The sequence below is a fragment of the Kogia breviceps genome, chromosome 6, assembly GCF_026419965.1.
Source record: "Kogia breviceps isolate mKogBre1 chromosome 6, mKogBre1 haplotype 1, whole genome shotgun sequence".
NCBI lineage: Eukaryota > Metazoa > Chordata > Mammalia > Artiodactyla > Physeteridae > Kogia > Kogia breviceps.
In genome coordinates this window covers 112,097,028-112,124,678 of record NC_081315.1, presented here as the reverse complement: position 1 = coordinate 112,124,678, position 27,651 = coordinate 112,097,028, and the positions used below count along the sequence as shown (strand labels likewise).

The following is a 27,651-nucleotide window of genomic DNA, read 5'->3' as shown; positions in this document are numbered from 1 at the left end:
AGGAACCTCCATACTATTTTCCATAGTGGCTACACCAATTTACATTCCCACCCAACAGTGCACAGAGGTTCCCTTTTCTCCGTGTCCTCACCAAGAATATATATTCTTCTCAAGGGCACGTGGATCGTTCTCCAGGATAGACCATATGCTCAGCCATAAAACAAGCTCGATAAACTTGAAAGGATAGAAATAATACAAAGTATGTTCTCTGACTACAATGCAGTGAAATGAGAAATCAATAGCAGCAAAGACAGGGCCTGGTCCATAGCTGATGCTCAGTTCCACCCTTGTAAGCCTGATATCTACAGCCCCTGCTTTTGCCTCCCACCTCATCCTGGACCTCATGACTCCTAGCCACCCCTTTGACCCCAGTGAACTACTGACTTCCTTACCCACTGTTTTCCAGATTCCATGTGTTTGCATGTGCTGCCCCAGTCCCTGGAATGCCTGTTCCTCTGCCTTTCCCATCTGTGCTGTCTTAGAAGGACCTACCTATCAGGCTTATGGGACTGTGTGCCCTAATGAGTCACGATAAGCAGAGTTTGTAACGAGCAGATTAGAGCAGTGGTTCTCCAAGTAGGGTCCTGCACCAGCAGCATCAACATCACCTGGGAACATTTTAGTAGTGCACATGCTCAGGCCCCACCCCGAGCTGCTGAGTCAGAAATACTCGGTCGGGGTGTAGCAGTCTGGCAGTAGTTTATTGTCACATTTATTTATTTATTTATTTTTAATTTTTTTTTTTTTTTTTTTTTTTTTTTTTTTTTTTTTTTTTTTTTTTTTTTTGCGGTACGCGGGCCTCTCACTGCTGTGGCGTCTCCCGGGGTGGAGCACAGGCTCCGGACGCGCAGGCTCAGCGGCCATGGCTCACGGGCCCAGCCGCTCCGCGGCATGTGGGATCTTCCCGGACCAGGGCACGAACCTGTGTCCCCTGCATCGGCAGGCGGACTCTCAACCACTGCGCCACCAGGGAAGCCCTGTCACATTTATTTTATGACTCTTATAGTGCTTCATGTCATGTCAGTCCATGAGAACAGTGAGGTTGCTTTGATGAATGTTACTTTCAAAATGAAAAGTTTGGGGTGACAGTAGTATTCTTAATAGCCATGGCACCCTGAGTGTTTAATTGGGCTTTGTTGTGGTTGTGAAAATATTCTGAGAATCTTTACCTACTACATTTGCAGTCGGTAAGGTTTTCGTCAACAATTTGTCTTCTAGTTTCAGGATCCATTTTGCTGGAGATAACAGGAGAGTCTCAACCCCAAGACCTGTATAAAGCTGAGTATTCACCTGGCAACCCAGGTCCATGCAGTGGCGTCTACAGAGGGTTGACATTTGATGTGCAGCTCATTTGAGCTTGTATGCTGTGTTTGTAGCTTAAAATGATTCTACTTATAAAAAATAGAACCAGGGCTTCCCTGGTGGCGCAGTGGTTGAGAGTCCGCCTGCCGATGCAGGGGAGACGGGTTCGTGCCCCGGTCCGGGAAGATCCCACATGCCGCGGAGCGGCTGGGCCCGTGAGCCATGGCCGCTGAGTCTGTGCGTCTGGAGCCTGTGCTCCGCAACGGGAGAGGCCACAGCAGTGAGAGGCCCGCGTACTGCAAAAAAAAAAAAAAATAAAAAAAAAATAGAACCAAACATTTGTTGCTCCAGAACCCTGATCTCTGATACCCCTGAGCATCTTCAGGGAGGACCAGGGCTCCATGGAATGTGGTTTGAAATCCAGGCCTGGTCACCACCTCCCAGGGCCCCAAAGTTCTGATGGCTCTGCTCTGTTTTAGGTACTGGCCACCATCCCTTCACAGACACCTGTGTCTGTGTGTTGTCATCTGAGCATCAGTATCACATTGGTTCTGTCTCAACCTCCAAGTGTCCTCATGTTCCTAAGACTGGGCCCTGGGAAGGAGGAGCCTCCAGGACTGTCACTGACTGAGCTGAGCTGGGCTGGAGAAAGAGCTGCATTAGGACCAGCACTTGCTTCACCCCAGGTCTCTGTGAACAGACCTTGAGGGTCCAGTGCTCTCCGAGGACAGTCTGAAGGTTCTGCCCACCCACTCCTTCCTCAGAATGGCTCTTGAGTCATTGGGAGTATTTGGGAAGACAGACAGTCGTACCCAGAAAGGCTGATATCTTTCAGAAACCACACCTGGCTGTGTCACCCCTCTGCTCGATGGGCTCCGCCTGTCCTGGGATGAAGCACACACTCCTTGTCACCACATCTGTGACCTCATCTCTCGATGCTCTTGCTTTTACCAATTATCTTCGTCTGCTTTGGCTGCTATAACGAAAAATACCATAGACTGGGCAGCTTACATAACAGAAATTTATTCCTCACAGTTCTAGAGCTGGGAAGTATAAAATCAAGGTGGTGGCTGATTCTGTTTCTGGTGAGAGTTCTCTTCCTGTCTTGCAGATGGCTGCCTTCTCACTGTGTGCTCAGGAGGTGGACAGAGAGAGGAAGCAAGCTCTCTTGTGTGTCTTCTTATAAGGATGCTGATCCCGTCATGAGGGCGTAATCACCTCCCAAAAGCCTCATCTGCAAATACCATCACATTGTGCATTGGGGTTTCAACATATGAATTTGGGGGGGGGGACACCCAGACATTCAGTCCATAACACTGTCCCCTACCATATGGAAGAGTCTGCCTTCCTTGAACTTGCCCTCCGTTCCTCCTGTCTTTGCACACCTGTACCCTGTCTCTCGCACGCCCTTCCTGCTGCCTCTAGAGGTGGCTCAGGCTCATATCCTCGGGTACTTCCCTGACTCCCCAGGCCTTGCACATCTTTCTGTCCCAGCTTTGGCCATACTGTGGGGCTGTTGTCTTCCACAGTTTTTCTTCCCCATTGGCTGGAGCTCAGGGCCTGGCTGGGATTTGTGTCTGAAGCCCCTGTGCACAGCACAGGGCCTGGTATGGGCAGGCACCGGGATGTTGATTGAATGTGCTTCTCTGCTGCTCTCCCTGCCTAAATGCCATTCAACCTTCCTTAGACGCCTATTCCCTTGTCTGCATGTGCACATTTCACCCCTGCCAGGGCCCACTTCAGATGTCTCTTTTTTCACACCCGACTGAGACCCACGGCCCTGGTCTGCACTTATCACCTGGGTTTGCTGCATTCTGTTTCCTTGCCCGCCTCCCTGACTTGATGGGAACTCCTCACGCATGTGGGGGAACCACTGGGACACCCAGCCCTGGGCCGGCACATTCGAGGGATTCGGCAAACGTCTGCATCTAATGAAGTCATCCTTAACCATCTTCCTTCCCGATGGTGGTAGTAACCTGGTGGTGAATAACCTGGCAGTAAGTTCATCTTGGTCCGAGCACCCGAGCCCTGTAATTAGTGTTCCGATTTGAGCCCCTTGTCTCACCCTGCTTGCTTCAGCCTTGCCACCCTTTCCCCTGTCCTCCAGTTCTGGAGTCATTCGTAAGCGTCTGTTGAGTGCCCTAGGCATATCGGTCGACACTGAGTGGCTGGTGTAGAAAGGATGTGGAAACCACAAAAGAAGTTGCTCTTGGCTTCAAAGTCACGAGTCACACTGCATGTTCTCAGTGGTGTGATTATGTGACTCATTTCAGGAGAGGTGGGACAGAAACAGCCTAATGGCTGAGACCTTTTCTGGGACTTCTTAAGGGGCCCTTGCACATCAATAAAGGGGAGATTACAAAATGGTGCAGGGGCTTTGCGAAGAGTCAGCACGTAGTAGCAGAAAGCAAAGGCTTTGTAGTCAGGTGGGGACTCGAGCAAGTCCTTTACTTACTTTCAGCTGAGATTTTGTCCCTATAAAATGAGGAAAATAACACGTGCCTCTCCAGGACCTCGTGAACGCCAGGATTATGTGTTTAAGGACCTGATGTGTTTTGGCTGCCTAAGGGGTAGCAGCCATCTGCCCCCAGGTGTGCAGAATGGCCGAGGCTTAGTTAGTCTTATAAATGTATTTACTTTGGCATCTTGTGGATGAGGCAGTGCCTGGGCCACCCTAGTGGCTTTATCTTCACATCCTAGCATAATAGCTGCCACCTGGAAGCTACATGGCAGAGAAGGTAAGAAGATTGACATTGAAGCCAGACCACCTGGTGGGAGCCAGACAACCTCCCACCCCTACTTGCTATCTGTGTCAACTCGGCCAAGGTACTCTTTCCTGCCTGAACACTAAAACGGAGCACTAATAATACCCATGTCATAGGGCTGTGGCATAATAGAGAATCTGGAAAGTTTGGAACAGTTTCTAGTACAGAGAGACTGCTATACGAGCAGGGACTGTTAGTTCTGTTAACTTGGTGCATGTTTGTTGAATTGTATTGAATTCTGTCTGATGGAAGAGGAGTATGGGTGCTGCCAAGATGCTTTGTTTTTCTTGCAGCACAATTATTGTTCCCATTGCTCATTCCCACCTCAAAGTTTCTCTCCTGTTCAGCACCTGGTAAGATTTTACAGTGAAAAGCTGAAGAAAAAAGAAGACTTCACATGCACTGAATATTCCAAAGGAAGTTCCATCATGTTCCTGTAATAGTTGAGAAACAACTATCATTCCTCTAGTTGATGAGAATTTTGTTTTGTGGGTCCTGCATACGAGTAGCAATTTTATCAGATTGTGTTTGTGGGTGTGTTGGGTGGGGAATTGAAGTAGGTGGTTTTCTGATGATATTGGAAGTTCTTCATGATTGAAACAGTTTTACTGTTTTATATAAGTTTTACTGTTTTATATATGTCACTCATTCAGTGACATTTGATTTGCTGTCAGTATGCCTAGTTCTTGGAAGGTGATGGCATGATGTGCAGGAAGGAGCCTGGCTGTTCCTTCCTAAAAACGTTCTTGGGTGCCTTCTAAGAGCATTCCAGGCATGGTGCTGGGTCCTGAAGATAGAAAACAAAATTGACAGTTCTTTGGGCACCTGGGAAGTGGCCTTAGAGTCAGACATACCTGGGTTCAGTCCTGGCTTTGCCACTTACAAGCCACGGACCTTGGGCAGGTGACTTCACCTTTTTGAGCCTCAGTTTCCTTATCTGTCAAATGGGGATAATACTGTTACTTGTTTCACAAGGACGTTTTGAGGATGGATTGAGATGGGTAGGCCCAGCACATTGTCTGGCATAGAGTAGGCTCTTATGAGTGGCAGCTCTTGGTATAACTGCTGCTTTTAGGGCCCAGAGGAAGGAGTCCTGCCCCAAGAGTCCCATGCAGCCTGACTCGGGGCCACCCCGGGCCACTTCCTTTCTCTTGTTCTCTGGCTGGCAGAATCTGGTCAGGACCACCTTTTGCAGAGGAGGTGGCTGTGTGTGGGGGGTGAGAGGCCTGGTTTCCTGTGGGTTTGCGGCATTATCCCATTGATGGCACCTGAGGCACGGCCAGTGAGCACCCTCCCCTCCCCCTTGGCCTCTGCCTTTCTGTCCAGCTCTATCCAGTCTGCCTCTCGGCAGTGGTATTTACTGAGTGCCCCCTGCGCAGCTGCTTTCTGCACCTCTCTGGGCCCCTCAACCACCCTGTAAGAAGGTAGGAGGGCACAGGAAGCCCTGGGAGGTTACACAGTCATTCAACAGTCAGAGTTAGTGAGTGGTGGAGCCTCAGGAGGAGAGCCTTGCCCTCTCTCCACCCACGCTGGTGCTTTCTGGGTGGGCTCAGCAAAGGTGTCATAAGAGGCTGAGGTTTGGGTGTGGGTCCTTCCCAGAGAAGCTTCACGTGGACTTCCCAACAAGATTTCATTTCATGAAAAAAAGCAAAAACTGTTTGAAAAGCACCTCTAATCTTTTTTTTTTTTTTTTTTTGCCCTCTGAACATATGCTAGTTTTGTATTTTACTGGGGTCATACTGAACCAACTTTGTAGCCTGCCCTTCTTTTTATTTATTTTTTTTGCGGTACGCGGACCACTCACCGCTTCGGCCTCTCCCGCTGCGGAGCACAGGCTCCGGACGCGCAGGCCCCAGCGGCCACGGCTCACGGGCCCAGCTGCTCCGCGGCATGTGGGGTCTTCCCAGACCGGGGCACGAACCCGTGTCCCCTGCATCGGCAGGCGGACTCTCAACCACTGCGCCACCAGGGAAGCCCTGCCCTTCTTTTTAAATGGAGCAATCCAGGCTGAAGACCTCCCCACGGCATGGTTCCTTTGGGGCGGGGACAGGAAGCAGGCTGTGGCCGTGGCTAAGGAGGCGGGCTGGGGACAGGAAGCGGAAGGGGAAGAGTCAGGCTCCACTTTAAAAGTCCGTGGCAGGAAGGGACGCGGGACCGGCCAGAAGTGGAAAGGGCGGGAGGCAGAGTTGGCGGCTTCGGGTTAACGTCAGGGCTTTACTGCACAAACTTACATTTGGAGTTGAGGAGGCTTGGCAGGGGGCGAGGAGAGGAGACCAGGCAGAGGGACGAGGGATGGCCTGTAGTGTGTGAGAGGCCCGGTAGCAGGACGGGGTCAGGTCCTTCCCAGGCCGCAGAGAAGATGGTGGCTCTGATGTAGGTAGTGGCATTGGAGGAGAGCAGAGTCTGTGGCACTGACGTTAAGGGGAACGCAGCTGTTATTGTATGGCTGTTCTCTGGCCCCATCCATGGAAGTCTAGACTCTGCAGGGGTCTTCTTAATTCATGTAATCCTTACAACATTCTCAGGAGGCAGGGTTTTCTTTCGTTACTTGATTTAGGTCCTACAGGAAATAAGGGATGGAGCCAGGATTCGACTCTGGGTCTGACAGTGAAGTCCAGGCTTTTTTGGGAGGCCCAGGTTTTCAGGGGCAGGAGCCTTGGCAGTCGTGGAGGACTTCCTGGAGTGGGTGGTGATGTGGCTTATACACCTTTACCAGGCTAAGTATGAGGTCAGGGTAAGGTGAGCAGAGGATTGGGTTCAAATCCTGCCTCCCTGTGTACATTTGCATTAGACACACCATCTCTGGGCTCCATGTCCCATCTGTACAATGAGGTGGGACCAGATGGCCTTTCTCAACATCCCTTCTAAGTCTCAGGCTCACTCCTTCTCTACATCAATGTTTGCTCAATATTTTTCTCTTGGGGAAGCCTGACATCTGACTACCAACACTGTCTCTCTTCCTCAGCTCCCTTCCTGGTTTCAGGATGCCAGTGAGTGTCCAGGTAGGTGTCCCTGTTCCTGACAACAAGGGCTGTGCCCTGCCTGCCATTTTGAAAGACTCCAACTCTTTCTGGCCACCCAGGCTATCAGTGCTGCTAGGAGGTTCACCTGCTGGGTGATGCCATGAAGCAGGCCCTGGGGCCTAACAGAGCTGTGTTCAAATCCCAGTCTTCTTGCATGTTCGGTGGAACCTTAGGCCAGTCCATCTGCGTCTGAGAGCCTCCCTTTCCCTGTTTGTAAACATGGAGGTATTATCTCCCTTAGTCTCCTGGCCTCTCTCCCCCATCTCCCCACCCTTGGTTTTCACCCTGAGGGCAGTGGGGAGCCGAGGGTAAGGTGAAGCAGGGCTGCTTCACATTTCTGCAGAAAAGCAGCCCTGTGGTAGGAATGATACGGAGCTTGGTAAACGTTTGAAGAGATTTAAAAATAGATTAAAATGTAAAATACAGCTTAATTCAAGGTTTAGGAAGTCTTCTTTGTCTCCTGTTCACTTGGACTGTAAGTCCTATCGGTTTTGCCTCCTGAAATATTCACATCCATGGCTCACCTCAGGCCTCTTCGTCCCCTGTCCCCTACCAGGTGAGGACACAGCCTCAGCACTGTGCCTCTGGGGGCCCCCTCCAGGCAGCCCTCCGTGTTGACCCTGAGCAAGTGGTCTGAAATGCATGGGTGTCTGACCTTGTCCTCCCAGGCATAAAGCTTAACCAGTGGCTCCCTGCTGTGCTCAAGGTCAAGTACTAGCCCGTTAGGGATTTATTGTGCTTCCTCCTACAGGAAAGGCCTGTAATCACTCCAGGGTAGCACTGTGTCTTGTTCATCTCTATACCTTTATTGCCTGGGAAAGTATCTGGCACTTAGTAGATTCTCAGTAAGTGGTAATGATGCTGCCTGTCTACTGAGCAGGGTACCTCCTCCACTGTTAGGAGTTTCAGTTACAGCCCTGTGGATGCCAGTATTATTATCTCTTATATGGATGAAGAAGCTGAAGTTCAGAGAGGATAATGGGTCTTGATGGGATTCAAAATGATCATTAAATAAATATATGGTTACTCTCTTAAGCTCTTTAAAGGGAGCCATGAGGCATCTATTACTTCAATTGGAAAAAAAAAAACCCTGAAGTATTTTCCAGGTGCAGAGAGAGCCCAGGATAGGCAGGCATGCTGCAGATGTGGGTAGGGTCATGGGCTAGGGCAGCGTCCACCTGCCTAGGCAGAGCTCAGGGGGAAATCCTACCTGTGCCAGCCACACTGGGGTGAGTTCCTAGCTGAAATCAGGCCACCAGTTTTATCTCCTGTGCATAGCGTATCAGTGATAGTGACAGTGAGATGCTTGTGGAATTCTTCATCACTTAGTGCCTGCCGACTTCTCGTCACTTTTATTTTTCCTCTGTGAAAATTTTAAACTGTACAAAATTAACTGAAGTATTGCGTAAAGAAAAAAAACACCAGCATCCACCTATATTCCCAGCACCCTCTGAACCACTGTTTTAATGTCCTTTCCAGCATTGTCCAGAGGCAGTGTGCATGTAGAGATCTGTATCCATGAAACATTTTGCCTTTCATGTGGGCTGAAGGGATCTGGCTTGGAGCTCACTTCTTTGTACCTTGGTTCTATCACTCCTGAGCGGTTGAACTAGGGCAAGTTTGTCACCCTCTCTGGGTCTCCATGGCCTTAGCAGTCCGTCCCCTAGAGAATGCCATTGCTGGTCAGGGCTGCTGCTTTCTGACGTTGGTGGGATGATGGGTGAGAGGAGTCCGAGGGGATCTGTGGTAAGGGGGAGGTGGGGAACAAATGAGGAGGGGCTTTATCCAAGCCAAGGAGTTTGGTTTTCCCCCTGAGGCCAGTGGAGAGCCAAGGGCAGTCTACGAATATATTTTACTATTTCTGATTCTCAGAAAAGTAGTGGTAGACACCCGGATCAAGAGGCCCTGGGTCAGACCTCTGCGGCCTCAGGGTGGCCATGGACGTGGGGGCAGTTGGAGATGCATGGAGTGGGGCGGGGGGTGAGGAAGTGGCCAGATCCCATCCCTACAGATGGGGAAACTGAGGCCCACAGCGGCTGTGTGACTTCTCCAGAGTGACTCAGCAGCTGAGAGGTGGGAGCCCAGGTCCCCTGCTTTTCTGCACCATGGCCCACCTGGCCCACGCTGCCAGAGCCCAAGGACAGAGGGACCCCACTGTCCTGCCTGAGAGCGTGTGGTTTGTGTTTCCTTAGACAGAGCTAAGGACCAGGGCTGGCATCAGCTGAGGGGTGATTTGAGACTGATCCTCGTTTATCGCTGTGCCCAGAACCCCTTCCAGCTGCCCTACCCTGTTGTCAAAGATTAGTCAGTACCTAATGATGTTTATTATTCTTGATTGTTATGTTTTACTTTTCCACTTGATTATTTGGGAAAGTTTGTTTGTAGTTCGGAGTACCTCTGACAGAGACACAGCTGCATCCTGCAAACAACTGCTCTTTAATAAGTGCTGGCTGAAGAAAAATAGTCATTTTGCTACATAGGACATCATTGCAACAGTTGGTGACATTGGAATATGAAATGTATCAATGATAAAATTTCCTGGTTTTGATAAATGTGTTATGATTTCATGATGTCTTTGGCAGTAAGGGATGAAAGCCACAGCACTGAGCTTGAGATGTCATGATGTCTGCAGTATACTTTCAAATCATTCATAAAAATAGACATTTATATATAGAAATGTATCTTTATAAAGTAGCTATGGGAAAATGTGAACAATTGGTGAGTCTAGGTGAAGGTGTGAGAGTTCATTATACTATTCTTGGGACTTTTCTGTAGTTTCGAAACTTGGCAAATTGAAAAGTTTGTGAAAAATACTCCTAGCAGGAGAGGTGTGGTGAGGCTCGGCTGTGTCCACCTGTCCACCCTGGTGTCTCTGGCCTCTTCTGTGTCACAGCTGCCTCTAGGTGGAGAGAACTGCTCACCCCACAGTTCGAGTCTGATCAGCCCCTTGGGGGCCAGTCTTGAAATAGAGGCACAGCCTTTTGACAAAATTCATCCTTCCCTCTATAGAGAATTCATTAGATTTTCAGAATCTTTGCTTTTGGGTCAACTTCCCCTAAAATGTTCATTTCCCTCCTTCCGTTACATTTTTTAAAAAGTTGTGTTGCCTTCCAAAATTACTGAAGTAGTAGTTGTTATTTTAATTATTCAAACAGAGAAGAGAATAAAGAAATGAATAGACTCTGTTTTTCTCCATCCAGTGTGGGGTAACCAGTGGTAGGTGGAACCCCCAGAACTTTCTCCCATGCTCGTGGGAACACATAGAAACGCACACACACATCTAGTAGGGCTTGGTGTCTTCTTTTCATTTTTTATCCTTTGTTAACCTGGGCTTCCTGCCTCTCCTTGAAGACACGACTCAGGGGCCACCTTCTCCAGAAAGCCCCCCAGACTCTGAGCGCTGACCTTACTTCTTCGCAGTCATCTGATTACAAGCCGCCTCCTCTGCCAGATCGTGGGTAATGCAAAGGCAGCAGCTGTTTCCATTTCATCGTCTGCACTCGAGCCAGGAGCCCAGGAGATGTACAGTCAGTGTTTGTAGAGTGAACAGATGGGCAGGGCAGGCATCCTGGGCGAGGAAGCCACATGAGCAGAGCCTTGCAGGTAAGAGAAGCCTTCTCGTTCAAACACTCCTAGCCCCTGGGAAGAGAGTCCCAGGCCCCGGGGCATCTGGGGTTGGAAAGTCACTTTGGGGAACATGGTCACTGCCGCCCTGAGGCTCCCATGCCCTGGCTGATTCTGTCCTGTCACTAGTGCCCTTTGGGGGCCAGGCTGGTGGGATGGCCATGAGCAACCAAGGGCGGGACCAGGGCTGGGTCCTCTCTTCCATCCCAAGCCCCGTACAGGCTTGGCCCACTGGGAGTCTCAGGGGCAACAGGAAGGAGCCCAGGCCAGGGCTGGAGCAGCACAGGATTTAGACGTGAGCCTGGCCTAGTCTTGTTTTCTTGCCATGATCCCGACTGCTTCCTCATTAGAGGCACTGCTTTCTGCAGCTGGGATTTATTAATCTTATTTGCAGATTGTCCAATTGGTGCCAAGGGACCAGGTCACTGCAAGCTGGAGGAAGTTAAAAATTTCAGCAGGGTGTAAAGCTGAGGGGCTGGCTTCTCAGCCAGTGTGCTTGGGCGGCGCAGAGAAGAGCATCCCTTGCTCTGGGCAGCTGTCCCAAGCTTGCCCGCCAGTTCAGGCTGGAGGGGCCCTGGCTCATCTGATGGCGGGACTGTAGACATTAGAGCACTGGACCAAGATTTTAGACGATTTAGGTTACTGGAAGAGAGTGTGCTGGGAATTCCCTGGTGGAATGGTGTGGGGATGTGTCCTGGGAAGAGTGGTCATGGTCAGTGTCAATTGGGGAGCCTGTTAGAAATGAGAAATTCGGCTTTTCTGTTAGTTTTGATTATTAAATTATTAAACAGTTATTTAATATTAATAGTGCTTGACTATTAAATGTCTTCATAGCTTTGTAGGAATATATACTTCAGCAGTTTTGAAATTAGCATTTTCCCTGTTTAATGGAGGCATAAGCTGAGTGGTAAAGTGACTTTGGAAAGTCCGGTCTTGTGGACCCATTCCTGATGCCATGCCAGGCCCCGGACCGAGAGTCGACAGTTGGAGAGGAAAGAAGCACAGTCCTAACCTCACCTAGTCTAGGTGTTTTTTGAGGTTTACCCACCAACGTGCAGGGCATGTAAAGATTCCTCTTCTGTCTTCCCACACCCATCACTATTTTGTATTCATTCCCATGGCATTTGGTTCCGAACAAGTGCTGAAGTGAATTGAGTTGGTCTACATGACAGCAGGTTCTATATATCCTTCTCTCTCTCTCAGTTTCTTGTCTGCCCGTCCACATAGGCTGACATTCTTTGATGGCTGGGACTGTACTGTGAATACGCAGTGGTGGTGCTGGTGGGGTGGTGGGGAGGGTGGCGATGGTGACGGTATTGGTGGTGGCGGTGACAGTGGTGGTACTGATAATGGCGTTGGTGGTAATTGTGGTGATGGAGGTGGTGGTGGTGAGGATGGTAACGGTGATAAGGGTGCTGGTGGTGGCAATGGTGACGGTATTGGCGGTGGGGAGGGTGGTGATGGTGAGGGTGATGGTGGTATTGTGTTGGTGGTGGTGAACGATGGTGATGGTGATGGTGGTGGCGGCAGTGGTGATGGTATTGATGGTGGTGGTGGTGAGGATGGTGGTGGTGAAGCTGATGTGGCAGTGGGGATGGTGGTGGCGGGACCGATGGCAGGGATGGTGGTTGCTGTGGTGTTGGTGGTGGTGTAGTAAAACTTAAAATTATGGGCCTGTCCGTACCAGGCACTCTTGTAAGCACTTTAGTTGTCTGAATCTATTGCCTGCTCGTAACAGTCTATGAGGTTGTAACCATCGCTAGGCCCATTTGCCACGTGAGACTATTGAGGCACAGGGCCACACAGTTAGTGCATGCTAAAGTTGGATTCAAACCCTGACAGATTGGCTTCAGAGCCCACACTAAATCAGGGTTACCCAAGGATGATCCTGGGACCTCCAGCATCACATCACCTGGGAGCTCTGTGGAAATGCTGACTCATGGGTCCCAACTCATGGGATCAGCATCACTGGGGAGGGGCCAGCTAAGGGACATTCAAGGAGCTTGTCATTCTCATGCAGGTTAAAGTTTGAGAAGCTGTCACCCAGTCCTGCTCTCAGTGGCTGAGTCAGCTTGTAACCAGGCTCACGTGACTCTGACCTTGTTACTTAGAGTAGCCTGTGCGTGCAGCACAGTATCAACTTAAACAGGACCTGGGCCTCAGCCCTGGAGAGATGAGCGCTTCTAATCCAAAGTGGGGGGAGGGACAGGGAGACGGGAAGAAGGGAGGGTCTTCTCACTCTTTACTGTGTGCTCAAATCACCTGGGCATCTTGTTAAAATGCAGGTTGTGATTCAGTGGGTCTGGCGGGGGACGGGGAGAGCTGAGACTGTATCTCTCACAAGATCCAGTGAGGCTGACGCTGCCAGCCTGTGGACGCACTTTGAGTTGCAGGGCCCTAGGCAAGAGATTCTCACACTTGAACCAGCATCAAGGGCACCTGGAGGACTAGCTAAGCTCACCCCCCAAGTTTCAGATTCAGCAGGTCTGGGGTGGGCCTGAAATCTTGCATTTCTAACAAGCTACCTGGTGGAGCCAGTGCTCTGGACCTGGAGGCCACACCTGGAGCAGGCAGGGCCTGAAGCCAGCGACTTCAACTTGGGCTGCACGTTGGAATTACCTGAGGACCTTAAAAAACCTCTGAGGACTTAAAAAACCCGCACTCCAAGATGCTGAGTCACTGGAACTGAGAGGACTGCGCTCTGGGAATTCTCAGCCAATGTTGAGCACCGCTGCTCAAGCCTTTTTTTTTTTACCCTAGTTGCCTGGGGAGTTGAGACTATAATACCATCTTGCCCCTGGAGAGTTCTGATTCTGTGGCCAGGTGGAGCCAGGCAGGGGCATGAACAGTAAGTTCTCCAGACTTTTCCGGTGGGCAGTGTGGCTGAGAACAGCTGCCCCGGATCTAGAGCTTGTGCCTGGCCCCTCGAGGCTCCTGTGCTGCCAGCAATAGGTCCTGAGGGCCAGCCTTGCATTCCTAGCCTCTAATTCCTGACCTTGGTGAGGTGAAGCACCTTGAAGCCAGAGACCTACGCAGAGATTCCGCTTCTCCTGCTCCCCGCTGGGCTATGTGACCTCCGGGAACTTACTTAACCTCTCTTGAACTCCGTCTTCATCTATAAAATGGGGGAAATAAATTATTTGCTCCAAAGAGTTGCCTGAGAAATAATGTTTATAAGCAGCTTACCCGACACCCGGGAGTCCCCCTCAAGATCAGTAGCTGCGTATATGTGGGTATTACTGTTTATCAAGTACGGCAGCTCTCCAGCGTGGGGGACAGGAGAATCACAGGGGGACTTTAGGAGCTGGGCCTCTGTGACCTTCATTAGCCCTCCAGGGCTTTTGGTGCACAGCAGTTTGAAAACCACTGATGTTATAATAATCTGGTGGCTATTATTAGCTAGTAGCTAAGAAGCACACCCAGATTTCTGGCCTGGGAGGCTGGTGGGGTCTTCTCTGGGCTGAGGAACATGGTAGAAGCACAGATGTGAAGGAGGGAGATGGGGAGCCCAGTACTGGGCTGCTTAGTATGAGGCATCTGGGGGTCAGCCAGGGGAGGTACACATGGCAGTTGGGGACATGGGTCTGAAATGCATGAGACAGTCCTATGCTGTAATCCTATCATCTCTAAGGAGAGGCTCTGGTTCTTCAGGACGAGGAGCTTCTTGTATTGCACTGTGACATTAGCAGTCAGTCATACAAGTGAGATCCATTTGCGGGATCTGTGGGGTTGCTCTATGCCATGAACTGGCTCTGGGTCTCGCTCACTGTCTGCTTTGTCCCTCAGGCTGTGGCTCTCAGCACTCTGACCACTGCCTCCCATGTGCTTTGTCAACCCCTGGCCTCATTTTCTTTGCCCTTCCTCCCCTGACACCCCCTCTGAGGCTACCTCTCCGAGGCCATGGTTAATGGTTTAATGTCTCTGGTCAGATATGGTCACAGCTGTCCTTTGCAGGCTCTGGGCATCGACGTGGCTCCTCTCAGCCTTGAGAGTTTTGTTTGGTTCACTTGCCTAATGGTTAAAAGTCAGTTTAAAAATAAATCATATATGCTCAACAGTGCTAGTTGTTAGAGAAGTGCAAATCAAAATGACAGTGAGGTACCACCTCACACCGGTCAGAATGGCCATCATCAAAAAGTCTACAAATAGGGACTTCCCTCGTGGTCCAGTGGTTAAGACTCCAAGCTTCCAATGCAGGGGGCGTGGGTTCAATCCCTGGTCGGGGAATTAAGATCCCATATGCTGTGCGGCATGGCCAAAAAAAAAAAAAAAAAAAAAAAAAAATCTACACATAAATGCTGGAGAAGGTATGGAGAAAAGGAGACCCTCCTACACTGTTGGTGGGGATGTAAATTGGTGCTGCCACTATGGAAAACAGTATGGAGGTTCCTTAAAAAACTGAAAATAGAGTTATCATATGATCTAGCAATCCCACTCCTGGGCATATATCCGGAGAAAACCATGATTCAAAAAGACACATGCACCCCAATGTTCATTGCAGCACTATTTACAGTAGCCAAGACATGGAAGCAACCTAAACGTCCATCAACAGATGAATGGATAAAGAAGATGTGGTACATATATACAATGGAATACTACTCAGCCACAAAAAAGAATGAAATATTGCCATTTGCAGCAATGTGGAAGGACCTAGAGATCGTCATACTGAGTGAAGTAAGTCAGACAGAGAAAGGCAGATATCATGGTATCACTTGTATGTGGAATCTAAAAAAGAATACAAATGAATTTACTTACAAAACAGAAATAGACTCACAGACATAGAAAACAAATTTATGGTTACCAAAGGAGAAAGCAGGGAGGGATAAGTTAGTATGGAATTGATAGATACACACTACTACATATAAAACAGATAACAGGATTTACTGTATAGCACAGGGAACTATGTTCAATATCTTGTAATAACCTGTAATGGAAAAGAATCTGAAATATATATATATATAACTGAATCACTTTTCTGTACACCTGAAACTAACACAATATTGTAAATCAACTATATTTCAATTAAGAAAAAAAGGAAAACATCATGTATATATGTGTGCACACATACACAGGGTTTCCCGGGGCTGCTGTAACAAAGTACCACAGGCTGGGTAGCTTAAAACAGATATTTATTCTCTAGTGGGTTTAAAGTGCTGTCTCATTGTGGTTTTGATTTTCCTTAATGACTAGTGATGTTGTGCATCTTTTCATCTGCCTATTGGCCATTTGTATATATTTTCTTTGGGAAAATATCTATTTAAATCTTTTGCCTATTTAAAAATGAGATTGTTTGTCTTTTCATTGTTGAATTATAAGAGTTCTTTATATATTCTGGATATAGGACCCTTATTGGATATATGACTTGCAAATATTTTCTACTGTGGGTTTTCTTTTCATTTTCTTCGTGCTATCTGTATTAGTTTCGTGGGGCTGCTGTATAACCACAAACTGGGTGGTATTTTCTTAAAACAACAGAAATCTATCCTCTCACAGTTCTGGAGGCCAAAAGTCTGAAATCAAGGTGTCAGCAGGGTCATGTTCCCTCTGAAATCTTGTCCTGGCTCTTCCAGCTTCTGGTGGCCCCAGGCATTCCTTGGCTTGTGGCCACATCAATCCAATCTCTACCACTGTTTTCACATGGTCTTCTTCCCTGCGTGCCTTTCTGGTGTCCTCTTCTCTTCTTATACAGACACCAGATCCAGAATGATCTCATCTCGAGATCCTTAACTAATTATGTCTGCACATACCCTATTACCAAATAAGGACACATTCTGAGGTTCTGGTGGACATGGATTTTTGAAGGACACTATTCAAACCACTACAGTATCCTTCGAATTAAAAAATTTGGGTCAAGTCCAATTTATCTATTTTTTCTTTGCCATTTGTGCTTTGGGTATCTTATCTAAGAAACCATTGCCTGATCCAAAGTCATGAAGATTTATTCTGTGTTTTCTTCTAAGAGTTTTATAGATTTAGTTATTGCATTTAGGTTTTTGATCCATTCTGAGTTAATTTTTGTATATGATTTGACATAGGTGTCCAGCTTCATTCTTTTGCTTTTGGATATCTAATTGCCCAAGCACTATTAGCTGAAAAAACTATTCTTTCTTTATTAACTTGTCTTGTTAAAAATCAAATGACCATAATGTAAACATTTATTTTTGAATTCTCAATGCTATTTCATTTATTTATACGTCTGTCCTTGTGCCAGTATCATATTATCTTGATCACTGCGGCTTTGTGGTGAGTTTTGAAATCAGGAAGTCTGTGTCCTCAAACTTTTTGTTTGTTTGTTTTCACGGTTGTTCATGTTGAAATGTGAATTTCAATATGAATTTTAGGATCAGCTTCTTAAAGAAGTCAGCTGGGATTTTGTTAAGAATTGTGTCGAATCAGTAGGTAAATTTGGTCTTAACCATATTAAGTCTTCTCATCCATGAACATAGGATGCCTTTCCATTTATTAAGGTCATCTTTAATTTCTTTCAACAATATTTTGTATTTTTCAGTTTTTTACTTCTTTTGCTAAATTTATTCCTGAGCATTTTATTCTTTTACATCTTGTTTATTTTTAAAAGTTGTCCTAAAAGCAAAATTCCTCAGTGGAAAGGACTCCTCCAGTTTGAGAAATGATGGTTTCCCTCGTTTGAGTGGTGTTTCTTCTGAGAATTTTCCTTCTAAGCCGAGCCCAAGAATTGAGGTCAGCCCCAGGCATCAGGGGACTGACTGTTCCATAAAGTCCTAGAAGCTCAGGTTGGAAGGAATCTTATGGACCCTCTGGACCAAACTCTGCTTGGGCTCTAAATCCTCTATTGAAGTTCTGAGTTGAACTGAGCAGTCTTTCTTTATCCCTCTGTTTATCCATGCATCCATCCATCCATCCATCCACTCTCCCACCCCTTTAACCCCACCACCGGGGTATCCCACATGCACCCTGTGCTGAGGGATAGAGACTAAGATGACTTAGACCTGTGAGCTTCAAGAAGCTCACAGTCTGCAGGAAGTGAGGAGGCAATCCAGATGACAGCTTCAATGACTGTGGCAAAGCAGAGAGAGGCAGAGGTTAGGGGTGTTGGGGACAGAGGGAAGTCTGTTTATTTTAATGGGAATGACCCGAGTATATAAAGCTGAGGAGTGCTGGAGGGAGGTGACACTGCAGCAGCTGGGAGAAAGGAGGGAAGTTTGGGAAAAGATGGGGATGATAAGGGGTCCAGGGCCAGAGAAGAAGGGGGTGTTGATTTGGGGGTGTGGGCTTGAGGGTGACCCTGTCTGATTCTCAGTTCAGCTTGCTCTCTCCTTTATAGAAAAATACCATTTTCTTTTCTCTCCTGAACAGTCTGTGCTGTTCATTCCTAACTCCTTTTGTTTCGGTTATAAATGGAATCATCTTCCAGTTTTATCCACGAATTGGTTATTGCTGCTATATAGGAAAGAAGGCTATTTTTTTGGTCACTTAGCCCTATCCAACTACTTTGGGGAATTCTAGAAGTCCCATTAGTATATTTCAGACTGGATGTTTGACTTTCATCTTCTCAGTGCCATTGTGGCTTCTCTCCAACCTAATTTCTTCTCCCTCTCTTTTTCTTGGCCTAAACCTAGCCCACCCCTACTCTTGTTTCCTGGTTCTTTTCTCCCTCCCTGCCCCTGATAGGAGCCTTCCACCTTCTCTTTCTAAGAATCCTCTTTGTTCACACAGCCTCCTTCCCCTGCCCCTAAATGGAAATACTTTCTTGGCTTATCCTACTCGTTAGGGCTGTGATGTCAGCAAGTGTCTCAATGTGGGGTTTTCCCCTGAGAAACAGGCTCACCCCATTTGTGACCAGCTTTTCACACATACACGAGTATACAGAAATCTTGCCATGGCCTCTGCGGCTTGGACGTATTATGATTTATTTAACGAGTCCCTTATTATTCCCATCTTTATGGATTATCCCTTTGTCTGATTGTTCCCTTAGGAAAGATTCTAGAAGTGAAGCCACTGAGTGAAAGCAATCCATATTTAAAATTTTGACAGAAATTGCCAAATGGCACTCCAGAAGAGTTATGTCAATTTGCACCCACCAGGAATGAATGAGAATAGCAGTTTCCCAGAAGCTTGCCAACAATGGATATTGCAAATCTTTGCCAGCGTGATAAATGAGAGTTCTCAACCCTCTTCTCATTCCTCTGATTATAGTGAGGCTGAGCATCTTGCGGTCTGTGTACTGGCCACATGCTTTTCTTCTCTGGAGAATTGCTTCTTCATTATTTATAATAATTTTTCTATTGATGTGTTGCTTAAAGCAATTTTGATCTCTAAAGTCTCTTCACTAAAAGGGATATTAACCTGTGGTCTTTAATATGTTACAGATATTTTTCCCAGCTTCTGGTCTGATGTTTTCGCTCTGTGATGCTTTTCCCCTCCAGAAGTTTAACATTGGTGCCTTCCGTGGATGCTTAGACTGTTTGCCTCCTTTAAGACTTGTTTTTAGGAGATTTCTTTGTTTTGTGTTTCTTTGTTTTTTTAAACAAATGTATTTTTATTTATTTTATTTAATTTATTTTTTTGCGGTACGCGGGCCTCTCACCGCTGTGGCCTCTCCTGTTGCGGAGCACAGGCTCCGGACGCGCAGGCTCAGTGGCCATGGCTCACGGGCCCAGCCACTTCGCGGCATTTGCGATCTTCCCGGACTGGGGCACGAACCCACGTCCCCTGCATCGGCAGGTGGACTCTCAACCACTGTGCCACCAGGGAAGCCCCCAAATGTATTTTTAAATTGAAGTATAGTTGATTTACAATGTTTCAGGTGTACAACAAAGTGATTCAGTTACATACATATATGTATATATATGTATGTATATATATATATGTATATATATGTATGTATATATATATATATACATACATATACACACATACACACACGCACACATACCTATTCTTTCAGATTCTTTACCATTATAGGTTATTACAAGATACTGAATATAGTTTCCTGTGCTGTACAGTAGGACCTTGCTGTTTATCTGTTTTATATTTAGTAGTATGTATCTGTTAATGCCAAATTCCTGATTTATACCCCCCTTTCCCCTTTGGTAACCATAAGTTTGTTTTCTAAGTCTGTGAGTCTGTTTCTGTTTTGTAAATAAGCTTGTTTGTATTATTTTTTTAGATTCCACATATAAGTGATATCATATGTATTTGTCTTTCTCTGTCCAACTTACTTCACTTAGTATGATAATCTCTAGGTCCATCATCTCTAGGTCCATGTTACTGAAAATAACATTATTTCATTCTTTTTTTAAGGCTGAGTAGTATTCCATTGTGTATGTATGTATATATATATATATATATATACATATACCACATCTTCTGTATCATTCATCTGTCAACGGATCTTTGTCTTTATTTCAATTTGTAATCCACCTGAAAGTTGTTTTACTATAAGGATCTAGGTAGGTATCCAGTTTTATTTGTTCCCAAATAGCTAGTCCTTTATCCCAATCCAATTGTAGTGCATGAGCTGTTCTCTGTCCCCATTTTTGTGTGTTAAATTCCTGTGTCCGTCCTTGGATCTGTTTTTGGACTGTCTCTCCCATCTCACTGATCTGTTGAGCAGCCTACATTTTACCCCTAAGGAGAGAGACACAAACTCCCAGCTTGAAATTTTCAAACCAGATTTTTCTTTGCTAACTGAAAAAGATGGACTTCCTGTCTGAGAATGACAACTATTATCTGTAGGAGCCCAAAAGATCCTCTGCGGGTGATCACCCGTATACCCCAGCCCCTCTGGAATGTTCTTATACCTTCTTTCTCCCTAATCAAATCTCACCCGGGGCTCCAACAGTAAACCTTTACTTAACATACAGACATCTGCTTGCCACCTCCTCTGCCAGGCCCTGTGCCAGGGCAGCCATACGGATTAAGCAGGGGCTTCGGAAACCATGACCCCTGGTGCCTTTCTTCACCCTGCTCTGTAGAAGGAAAGCTGAGCTAACCCAGTGCTGTTGCTCTAAATGAAGACGTCACGGGAGTAGCTCTACTCACCAGAGGTGCTGCAGGAGGAGGCTCTGTGCCTGGTGCTTTACAGAGAGGTGGATCTAACTGTACAGGGAATGGGAAAACTAGACAATTAGCCCCAGCTTACACACGAGGAGATGGAGTCTCAGAGAGCTTAGGTGACGCGTCCAAGGCAGCACAGGGAGGCGGTGCTGGGATTCTGGCCCCAGTTCCTGGCTCTTAGCTGCTGTGCTGGTTTGTACCACTGACTCACAAAAAGGTCTGGGCAATGATGGATTTTAATCCAAAAAAAGGCAAGTGTTGTGATGGAAAGTAGGTGCTGATGTTTTCCTGAAAGTTTGAGGATTTCTACTCGTTTGTGTCTCCTAAATGTCACGAATTACCTTGTATAGAAATTGCTGCTATTCAGAGAATTTTCAAATGAATCTCATTTGGCTCTCAGAACAACCCTGTGTAGTGGGCCCGGTTCCCATCCCCAACCCCTTCTTGCAGATGAGAGTAACCTGCCTAGGGTGTCCGACTTTCATCTAGCCATGGGACCTGTTAAAGGCAATGCAGGGCTGTAGAGCACTGGCCAAAGGGTGTCGGTCCTCTGAGTGCTGAGAATTCACAAGAGGACCAACAGCTGTTGTGGACAGACCACATGCCAGGCCGAACATCCAGGGGCGATGGGGCTGGAATGAATCCGAGTCTGGGCCAGAAACACCCTCTGGCACATCCTGTGGCCTCCAAGAATGTAGAGAAACCCTCCAGCCGATGCTGTCAGAAGTTTCCCAGGTGAAGACAGGTGAAAAAGCCTGTCATTTGCATCAGATCTTGGTTTAGCATCTCAGCAGCAAAGGGTTGAATGACCAGGATTACTGGGGGCTGCAGCCAAAAGCTTAGGACAGATGGCATTGGATTAATTTTTGCAAATTATGAGAAAGGGAATGCACAGCAATCTGTTAGCTGTGTTGGCATCTGACTTTAATTTTTTAAAATCAGAATTATGTACTCAGTTCCCATATTTTAATAAATCTACGATGACATCAATTGAGAGATGGCATCACTATCTTTGTACCAGTAAGGAAAGGGAAGAAACAATGCTGCCAGCTAAACCATGACAGGGTTAGGTTGTAAGACACATTCTGATTTCAGAAATGTTAACAAGTGAAAGAACGTGCAGCTCAGAATCAATGCAAATGGCAGTGTTCATGTGTTTATGTGTTCATGTGCTGGTGGACCGCGTCCGAGGGCTGGTTCTGTGCTGGGTACAAGAGAGTAACAAGATGTTCACAGGCCCTGCTCCTCAGAGGCACACAGACTGGTCAGTTATTTAGGCCTGCCAACAGAGCGTTGCAGAATAGTTTGTTGACTGATGTGTTCGTTCAGTCACCAAATATTTCTTGAGCACCTGCCGTGTGCCAGGCACTGTTCTAGGCACTGGGGACCCTGTGGCGAACAGAACTCCTCGCGGAGCTGACCCTTTCCATGGCATAAATATTCATCCTCAGCAGTGGTTCTCAGACATTACCGTGCAGAAAACTCTACATGTAAAGATTCTGATTGCCAGGTCCCACTTCCAGACATTGTCTTTCATGAGGTCTAGGAGGGACCCAGGAATCCACATTTTCACACACACCCTGGGAGCTCCAGGGGCAGGAGGACATCAAACCGAAATGTGAGAAATAGAGTTTACGACTCTATTAGCATGTTAACGACTTCATAGCATCCCACTGCGTAAATGCTCCACAGTAGTTCAGGACGTTTGCTAATATTTGGATGTTTAGCAAATACTTAGTCGTTTCTTGTTTTCCTGTTATAAACAACACATCCATGAATATCCCTGCAGCTAAATCCTTGTGTAACTCTCCCGTGGTTTCTTTAGGGTAAATTGGGCAGTGGTACTTGGGCTGACTTTTAAGGGTGAGGTATGGGTCTGCCGTAGTTCTCCCAGCCTGCCCACCTGGGGTCCTTTGCCACTTGTTAGCTGGGCGCTTTTGAGCAACTTCCTGAACCTTGCCATATTTTCTCATCCCTAAAACGGGACAATAATAGTACCTACATTTTAGGACTGTTGTAGGGATTCGATGTAGGTGCTTAGAGCGGGACTGATACATGGTAACCAGGCTGTGTTATGTGCATAATAGCTGCGGTGCTGGTTGTGATACTGCCTGGCAGGTAGAGGAGGGGCCCTGCTTTCTCTGCATGGTGTCTGGGCACAGCAGTGACTCTGGAAGGAAGCTCTGGATACAAGCAATCAAGCATATACGATTTGATGCTGGAGACTCACTTCGTCATCACGGATCCAGTTTCAGCCTGTCTCCCACATTGTCACCAGAAATTTTTGACCACGCTCGTCTGGAAGTGTTTCTCTGCTTGTGTCTCCTCCCTGACTTCCCACACTGCCTGAGGATGAACTGTAAATTCCTTACACACTGGACAAGGAAGGAAGGCCCTTTAGAACTTGGCCCCAGCCCCATGGAACACACCCCCCCACCCTGCCCTGCCTCGTGTGTCTGTGCTGCTCTGTGGAGGGAGAGATTCTATGAGGGGAGACTTCCTGTGGGAGGTGATGGTTGAACTTGGCTATCATTCCTGGGCCTTTGAGGAATGAATAGGAGTTTTCCAGGTGGAGAAGGAAGGAAGGGCTGTCCTGGCTGATGAACCGGCACATGCAAAGGTGTAGCTGAATGTTTGGGGTGATGTCAGTAGATCATTGCGACTGGGTATGGGGTGTCGGGATGGGGCTTGTAATCAGTAAATTGAGAAGGAAGCAGCAGGGGGCTGGGTTGGAAGGGGCTCCAGTTGCCAGGCTGCAGAGTTGGGCAGTGGTTCCTGCATGCGATGGACCTGGCATGGCAGGGCTCTTGAAGTCATGCTAAGGTTCCCCGTCTACCTTTTCAATGGTGCCTTTTTCTAGGCTGCAATCCACCTCCCCATTCATTTTCTATTTCTATTTTTTGAAGGACTGTAAACATCTGACAAACTCCTTGCCTAGTTGCTAAGGGCACAGAAGGCTTCCCTTCAGTTATTTCGCTCGCCGCAATACTGGGACTTGGAAGGCTACCAGTCCCTCTTTGCACTCTTTGTGGTAAATCCCTTCTGGGGATGCAGATGCGACATCTTGGAGGGCTTTTCTTGCAAAAGGTTTTGATGTGAAAGCGACCGAGTTATTAAAATAACTTAGTGGGCTAAAAAAATGCAGGCAAGAGGATGGAGAATTAGGAGTAGCTCTCCCAAACGTAGCCTTTGCACTTTCACCGCTCTGCTTCTCTTCTGCATCCACCTGGTTTCCTGCTTGGCTCTGCTTCTGGCCCGCTCTCCCTCTGGGGTGGCCGTTTCTCTGAATGCAGCATTTATTAGCTCCGAGGAGGAACGCAAGCTGGCTGCTTCCCGCTGCAGGTGGGGCAATTCAGTCAGGTTGGTCAGAGATGGAAAGGAGATGGGCCATGGATTGTCCCTCGTGTTCAGCAGCCAGTATTTAGTAACTGCTTGCTGTGTACAGGGCACCGGGCTAGACTCAGTGACAAGTAAGATGTGGAATACAGACTTTCAGAGCTGAAGGGGCCTCGGGAGGGAGTGGTCATTTCATTGAGTATTTCTCCATGGGGCATGCATGGCTTTGTAGGTATGTGAGAAGATTTGGGGTGGCACTTGGACATTTTATTTTAATAGGAATTATTTTCACGTGTATTAGAGAAAGTATACCTAGCCCATTAAGCCTGTCATTTTGTGGATATCATTGCTTAGAATAAAGCTGAAGCAGTGTATGTTTTTACAAAGTCAGTCATTTTAAAGAAAAATATTAAGCAAATAAAGGTAAGTTGCAAAGGGGTGTGAGGGAACTTTTGGGGGTTCCCCAAAATGTTTTCTATCTCAATTGCCAAAACCCCTTGAGCTTCCACTTAAAGTTGATTTTTAAAAAGTAGTACTTGTTATATGTATTTTATGCAGAAATTACAGCAGCTGCAACCGGATGACTGAAACACTGTCCAGCCCAAATGTGCATTTTTCAAAGGATGAAACTGAGGTCCAGAGAGAGGCGAGACGTGGCCCGAGGTCACACAGTGCACTGAGGGAAGAATGGGGACCAAAACCCAGGGCTGGCGGCGCTCAGCTCAAGATGCACCTCAGATCCACCCTGCGACCAAGGCCTGTGTTAACAGGAGGCCGGGGGGAGCGGCGAGGTCTGGAGCTGAGGCGGCCGTGGCAGGGGAACCTGAGTGCTGGTGACGTGCAACAGGTGTTCGGGCCAGGTGCACGAAGGTCTGGGTGGGACTTGATTTTGAGGCCTTGTGGCTGGCTTTGCCTGCTGAGTTGTCAAGGAAGGTGGGAGTGGTGGACGTGCCTGGTTGTGGCTTGTTACAGCAAAACAGATGATCCTCAGATTAGCAGGTCGGTGGTGTGGGTTATTAGAGTTGCTAAGGAATACCCACTCCTGGGAGAATATTCTGAAGACATCCCCGTGGCAAGAGTGAGGGTTTAGAAGTTTCAGGATCAAAGAAGGAGAGTTTAGGTTAACTTAGGGGTTAAAGCATTGTGTAAACACTTCTAGGTATCAGATGTTACAGTTCTTTCTTGTTGACTGCCTGTGTTTTGAGGGCTGACCTAGCTCCTCCGATGCCTGGTCTTACCTTTATGTTCACAGCACGCAGAGAAGCTGCAAGATTCCTCAGCAGGTTGGTGGGGGTCGGGGGGTGGGGCGCTGGGAGCAGAGGCTCCAGGCTCAGGTAATGCAGCCTCTGCCAAAGAAGATGAAAGTCAGGCTTGAGTAAGTTAGGACAGTTCATCAAAGCCGCTGTGGGGTGTCATGGCCAGAATTCGAAGAAATTTGGCTTTTTTGCTCCCATTTAGGGCATTGTCTGTCGGTTATGCAGTTTTATTCCAGGTAGATTCATCGGCCTTTTTCTTTCTTCCTCCTTCCCTTCCTCCCTCCCCTCTTCCTTCCTCCCTTGAGGGGCTTACAGTGTATCAGGAAGAGCGGCGAGGACTGTAGTTACTACGGAGCCAACACAGGAACATCAGCTAATGTTTAGTGAGCGTATATCAGGTGCCCAGCACTACGTTAAGCTTTTACTTATATTATCTCATTTACTTCTCACAACAACATTGTGAGTTAGGTAAGGTTAGTTAATAATCCCATTTTCCAGTTGTGTGTCCCCTGAGCTCGCTAGGGGACCACCTGCTTCAGGTGTAGAAGTGGGTGTCTTCTGTCTGGAGACATGACTGTCCTGCTAAAACGGAGGAACCCCAGACAGGGGTGTAGACGAATCGTACCCGTTCTTTAACCGTCATGGTCTAGGAAGGGGATTTTGCATTTTCAAAGGTGCTTTTCAAAGAGTTTTCTCCCTCTCAGCAGCATCAGGGCCATTTTGGGGGGCCCAGATGGAGTCTGTCAGGTTTCAGGGAGGAAGCCAGGCAGACGCTGATGCAGATGCTGGCGGGCTATTCATCACGATGGAGAGGCCGTTACGGGGAACACTGCCCAGAAGCCAAGAGTGGAAGCATGTGTCTATTCCTGGACGCGAAAACCACTCAGTTCAGCAAGCGGGGCCGTGTCCCTACTGTGTCAGGCTGAGGACAGGGCCCTGGGGATGCAGAGGTGGATGAGCTGCAGACACTGCCCTTGAAGTTCAGGGCACAAGAGTCAAGGTTTAGGTAGATTGAACCCTGATGGGTGGGTGCCACTTCCCAGCCCGTGATCTTGGGTAGGTCACTTAATTTCTCTGGGTCATGGTTTCCCCTTCTCTGAAATGGGGGTGGGGTGGGGAGGGTGACAGCATCTCTTTCAGAGAATCATGACGATCACCGAGCACATAGCATGAGTCTGCTTTTGAGAGCTGCTCCTCTCTCTCTCTAGAATGTTCTGTGCTGTAGGAGCAGGGTGGGGACACTACCTGTCTCATTCACCTTTCACCCACAGAGCTTGGCATCCAGCAAACTTTGTGGCATGTTTGTTGGAAGAATGAATGTGACAATGGCCTTGGAGAATTTGGAGTTTAGGCAAGTGGAGACCTGGGAAGGCAGGTCCGTGTTGTGGGCAAGCAGGGGAGGCAGAAGGAGCAGAGGTGCAGGGCGGGGGGCGGAGGCTGGGGCAGCGGTGAGGAGAACAGCCCGGCTGGAGGATGGGATTCTGTATGGAGAGTTGACAGTGGGATGGGAGAGGTCAGCGAGGCTGCGCTGCAGATCCTGACCGCCAGCCGGATGCTGTCACTGAGGCTCTGAGGCTGTCTTTTTGGTGTGGGTAAGAGACGTTTGGCCTTGTCTTCTCCAGCCTGGTGGCCAATGGAGGCCTGCTCTGTGCTGTTCGGGAGCCGAGAGGTACAGCCCGCCCCGCTCTTGGAGCTTACAGCCTGGTCAGGAGAAAAAGACCCTGCAGGTGGAATGAGAACTTGGTACAGTTTGGACTTTGTGAGCAGATATAAATATTGATGTACAGCAGAAACTAACACAGCATTGTAAAGCTATTATAGTCCAATAAAGATATTTTAAAATACTGAATTTTAAGTTAGGTAATTTTTTGCCCTATTTTTTTAATCTTTGGAGGAGAGATAAAATGAACTTTCCTTCCATCTTGAGCACATATGGCACAGACTGTGATTTGCAGTCAGATCTGGTTTCAGATCCTGGACTCAGTATTTTCTTACCTGGGTGGCCTTGGGCCATGTCACTTGATTTCACAGAAACTCTCTTTTCGTGTCTATGAAGTGTGAGAGTCCTTCTTCAAACATTAGACTTGAGGGTCGACTGGGATGGTCTCACAGAGCTGGGCCTGGACCAAGTGCCCGCTCACTGCCGGGTCTTTCCTTCTGGGAAGAAAAGTTGCAATGACGCCATGTGTTGGGTGTGGGGTGTGGGATTGTAAATTAATTTTGTTTTCTTTTCTGAACCCCTCAATTTTTTTCTTTGCTTAGCATGATTTTACTTTTATAATTAAGAGTATGACTTATAAAGAAAAG

At 47.6% G+C, this 27,651-nt stretch overlaps 1 protein-coding gene across 8 annotated transcripts in view; it reads left to right on the top strand.

Moving 5' to 3' along the window:
- JAKMIP1 (janus kinase and microtubule interacting protein 1) overlaps window positions 1-27,651 on the top strand; it is a 148,261-nt gene that overhangs the window by 32,290 nt on the left and 88,320 nt on the right. Inside the window, exon 1 of one of the 8 annotated variants that reach the window (XM_067036408.1) lies at window positions 3,279-3,299. The exons of the other annotated variants lie outside the window; for them this stretch is intronic. The gene's annotated coding sequence lies outside the window, so the exon portion shown is untranslated. Of the gene's footprint in view, window positions 1-3,278; window positions 3,300-27,651 lie in introns of those variants that run through there. 8 annotated transcript variants of the gene reach the window in all.